The sequence below is a fragment of the Macaca nemestrina genome, chromosome 3 (genome assembly GCF_043159975.1).
Source record: "Macaca nemestrina isolate mMacNem1 chromosome 3, mMacNem.hap1, whole genome shotgun sequence".
NCBI lineage: Eukaryota > Metazoa > Chordata > Mammalia > Primates > Cercopithecidae > Macaca > Macaca nemestrina.
Genome location: NC_092127.1, coordinates 186,605,088 through 186,610,178, shown reverse-complemented (window position 1 = coordinate 186,610,178; position 5,091 = coordinate 186,605,088). Strand labels below are relative to the sequence as shown.

The 5,091-nt window shown below is 37.8% G+C and overlaps 1 long non-coding RNA gene across 1 annotated transcript; it reads right to left on the bottom strand.

Moving 5' to 3' along the window:
• Nucleotides 1–988: 988 nt before the first annotated feature.
• On the bottom strand, nucleotides 989–4,200 carry LOC105487949 (uncharacterized). Its single transcript, XR_011620675.1, has 3 exons — nucleotides 2,498–4,200; nucleotides 1,502–1,556; nucleotides 989–1,266 (listed from the first exon to the last, which is right to left on the bottom strand). It is a non-coding gene; the product is annotated as an uncharacterized lncRNA (long non-coding RNA).
• Nucleotides 4,201–5,091: the final 891 nt, after the last annotated feature.

Genomic DNA, 5,091 nt, shown 5'->3' with positions numbered 1-5,091 from the left:
CTCAAATAACCCTGGGCCATGTGTTTGTATGTCTTGAATATTTGCTGAAAGATTTCATCCATCATAGAAAAGTCATTGTAAACAAATTCTCAACAAATGAAATTTGCATACATACTTTTTAACGGAGTCACTGCTAAGCTTTTCTGGTGTTGTCGGATACACCAATGTGACATTTACTCTCCTATGTCTTCTCCGCCAAGCCCATCCCTCTGTTGTGGGTGGAGGTATCTTTATATCTGGATGGCAGCTCTCTGGCACAGTGCTGCTGTTCCACTGTCCTGTGTCCATGGCAGGCATTCCTAATCAATCATAGCATGCCTATACTGCTCTTAAACACAAAGCTCAGCATGAAAACAAAAATAATTTCCAATCACTGCTTTAAATTGTACTCACTGTAACAGTGCTTATTGACCTGCTTTCCCCAACTGGGGGAATATGTACAGATTCAGCTTTCACATTTGAGACGCTAAAATAAAAACCAAAACAAAACTCATTTCTTATTTAACAAACATTTAATGTGCACCCACTATGTGTCAGGCTTTTTGCCCTGGCAGGTAGCACATAAATGTATAAGCTGTGGTTATTGTGAAAATACTCAGAGCCCCGTGAAGTACTCAAGCTGATACTCCCTATGAGTTTAAGGCTTGTTTAACAGACGTTTGTACAAGGGAGAAGATTTAATTCCATTTGGAAGCTACGCATGACAAATATGCTGCTTTCATCTTTAAAAATACTATAAATATGATTTGCAAATGGGCACTGTGCTCACTGGGGAATTAATCTTACTCCACTAGGACTTTATACGTTTGACTTTGGAAAATTGAGCGTAAGTGAACAACATCTGAAGAGGGCAAAAGACATTCCACTTGATCCTATGAAATGACTTTTCTCTAATTCTGAAATCATAAATGCAGACCATCTGAAAAGGCTTAAAAAGGATTATTTCTTTTTATTTATTTACATGGTCATCATCATCATTATTATTGCTACATTTAATATTTATTGAATGTCAAGCAACCTTGGGCTAAGAATAGCATAGAATAAAGGAGAAAGTTAGTGGTTTGACATACAAAATGAGTCTCCAAAGTGGAAAGTGAGATTCTATTGTGATGAGTAGTTTCTTCAAGGGTAAGAATTGGATTGAGGACAAGAATAAACCACACAGATTGGTTTAGTTTCTAGGGTGGTCCACGTTGCTGTAGCTGGATTCGTTTTGGAGATGTTTTTCATTTCTTCATTAACTATCAGTGTCTTTTAAGCCAATCTCTGTTGAACAAAATGGTTATTATATACTTGTACTTTGTTCAGGATCTCAGGCTAGTTTTAAATAAGATAAAGCAAACATCCATTTTTCAGAGGGAAGATAACAGTATCAAAATCAGACAAGGAAGGCAGAGAATAAAACAGCTACTTTGAGTGTGCTTTAGTTACTTAACTAAAATGTTAGACAAAAAAAGTAAGTAAACAAAAGAGGTAAAAACGAAGGAAGCCCAGTTCTTACCAAGTTGGTATATGTTAGCTGGCATGTCTCCGTTGATGGTGTTTTATCTCTGAGACTGAGACAAATAAAATGAAATGAAGAAAAATTGTGTGACAAATTTCAGGAGACAGTTTTTGTTTTGTTTGTTTGTTTTAAAAATTCAGATTAATTTGGCTTCACAAACCGAAGTGCAAAATCGCTGCTTGTACTCTTTACCAAAGGCTGAATGGGATTACACTCCAGGTGGCAGACGTCTGCTTGTTGCCCCAGCAGAATCAACTTTCCCATGTTCTCTATTTAAAACACCTTTATTTCTACTTGGGGATCCATGGGCTTTGAAGAAGCTGGCTGCTTACCGGTGTTTAGGAGTGAGTCATGTGTCTTTGGTCATGATATTTAATTCACGAATGGAGATGTGAGCTAAGCTAGTGCAACTTGAATTAGTTTTGAGACTTTTGCTTAGGAAACCCTTCTGCCTCTGAAGGATGTAGGGTGCCGATGTGAGGCCTGAGACAGCCATACACAGTTTTGTTAAGTAGCCAGCCTGAGGATACAACCGGAATAGAAGTCAGAGTTCAGAGTTTCTAAGAGAAATGAAGCTGAAATCCTGAGAGCATTGTAAACCTCTGAATCAAACTGTGCCTCAAATGCTCAATCCTTGAAGTTTGAAGTCCCATAAAGTTCATGTTATTTTTATTTCTTACCCGATTTAGATACAATTTTTGTTAGTCATAACTACAATGATCCTAACCAATACATGTTTAGAAATGGTGACTCTATTTATATAGATTTTCCAATGTGCCTGACCCTACGGTAATTACTGGGAATTAGGATGGTAGAGCCTACTGAACCACTCTCCCCTCTTTTCTCCAAAGACTTGAAAACTCCTTCTCACCCTTTACAGTTCAATTCAACTTCTCCCTTCCGTGTGAATTAGTCCAGGCTTTCTCTTGCACTTAGAATCATGTTTTCTTTGCTTTCATGTTATTGTAATTATAATTCTCCCGCAGCACTTACCACATTGCCTTCTAGTTGGTCGTTTTCGTTTACAGACTAGTCTTCTCCATAAGATTACAGGTATCTGAATCCCAAGTACCTGAAACAGAATCTTGCCCAGAGTATCTGTTCAAAAAAACATATGTACCTATTTTATTTGCTCCTTTATCCTTCCTATATTGTCAAACATTGTGTTAGAAGCTTGGGATTCAAAGATCAATGCCCTGTCTTGGCTTTTGAGGAAGATACAGTCTAGGGATATAACTTTTAATTGCACATTTCTGTTCATTTCAGCGTTATGAGTTTCTGCATATACTAGTAATTAAAACACATCTGTAATATATAATTCTTTACTTATGTGTAAATTATATAGAAGTGCTACTGTGCTAATATTCACATTACAAAACTTAAAGAAGACATTGGATGAGCTGAAGTGAAGCATAAATCAAGGATCTACTAGCTTGCTGCTGCGCCCTAATAGATTTGCCAGGCATATGCCCCAAATCCCCACACCCACTCTAAAGACATTTGGCCAAAGGGCTCAGAGAACCATGAGAGACAGATGACTTATGGATTCCAGGAAAGGCCTGGCTTGAATAAGAGGGAGAAGGTAGAAGATGAGCCCTCACTGCTCTGAACTGGAGGCTTTTGGAGGTGGTGGGAAGAACCAGCAGTGAGCTGTTCAGATAGGATCACATCTCAATCTTCATGCTGTGAGGCTTCAAAGAGGAGAAAGGTTTGCGTTCCCTCCAGAAAGACATCATGTTTCCTTTTCTCCCAGAACAACCAACAGAAAGCAGACTTTCTGTGGGGACCAAAGGAGAATGTCCTCCAGTGTTAATTAATCCTGTTGTTTCTGTAACATTCTGCTTGCATGATTCCTTGCAATGCAGATTGCAAAATGTGTCTGAAATTCTACATTGCCAAAACAAGGGCCTTCTCTAACTTAGCCTTTAGCTCCGTGTTCAGCACCCATATTAAACCCAAAGGGCTCGACCTTGACGCCAAGAGGTCTTTATTAGCTCCCTGACTCGCAATGTCTCCAACCAGGCGGAACTAAGGGGTTCAGTATTTATTTCATTTGCTGTAGGCCCGCTGGATATTTTTAAAAGAGCAGAACAAATGAACCAGAATGCATTATCTCAGGCATTTCTCTCTTCTCACAGTAGTCCCATGAGGGATGTATTATCCCATTTTACAAATAAGACAACCAAGAACACAAGAATTTAATAACTTCCCCCAAGGTCAAATTAATATGCTGAAGAGCCAGGATTCAAACCAAGAGTTTTCTGACTCTGGTTACTTTTATTCTTTCCACTGCTCTGCACTGCTTTATCTCATTACTGATGGTAGAATTAATTGCTCTGAAAGTATCAGTTTCCATTTTATTTATAAGCAGATACATAGAAATCATACAGCTTCAGAATTTGAAGGGACTTTAGAAATAGTGCATTCTTCTTTTTGTAGTCATATGTTATTATTCTTGTTTGTCATATGGATGTATATTTTACCAGGAAAGGGAACTGAGTTACCTGGAGCTGGAACTGGAATTACAATCCGAGTCTCTCATTCAGAGCTAATCCATGTTCCTTCCATCCCATCTTATGTGCCTCATCTGATTCTTTATAAATTAGACAAGCAGGGTTTTACACTTGTAATTATTTTAACATTTTATGACATCTAAGAATGTAACTGATACTTTCACAAACATTATCTCTCTTCATTCTTATCATTGCCCTGTAAGTGTTACTCTTCTCCCCAGTTTACATACAGATAGAATCAGTATGCAACTGGAGAGTCAGGACTTTAAAACCACAGGGCCCTGTTGACTCCCCTAGGATCATCTGTTTCCATCTAAATGCACTTCGCATTAGTTTTTAACTTTATATTTTATGTGGCAATGTATAATTTCCTGAATTATTTTACTTTCACAAAATATTATCATCAATTCATATATGAGGAAGACAGGGAGACAGAGTCAAATAGACTTGCCCCAGACCATATTGAGAGTGATTCTTGAGTCTGTCTTTGAATTTAATTAGGAGAACAAAAGTAGTCTAGGTTATCTGTTGATAAGACATTTTGCTTAATTTTTACATTGAAACAACTATTTACATTAAACAGATGGAAAATAAAAACATAATAAAATACAAAAGTATCACTAAACTACAACAAAGCTGAAGACATGGCCTAATTAAAAGAGGCATGACTTAATTCACAGGGTTGATCAGAGACATCCTTCCTGTAACACTGATGTTCATAGTAACCGTAGACACATTTAGGGGGCCCACGTCTGCTTCATATGCTACTTCTTTAAATGCTCATAAACTTCTCTAAAGTAGGTTGGTATGTTGATCACCATTATTCTAATATTATATAAGAAAAAGTCAAGCTGGGCTGGGACTCCGTAGAATTTGTTTGATCTTGGGCCTAGGCTCTCCAAGTGCAGCCCAAGCACTAAGCTTCTTCTTGCCTGGTTTATGTCTTTTGTGGCGAATGTGTATGCAGGGTTCACTCACCACAGGAAAAAAAAAAAAAGGAAGTACTTTCCTTGCAGCACATCCTCACGTCCTCATCTTCTATAAAAGATTTCTTCGGTAATTCAAGACTCAAAA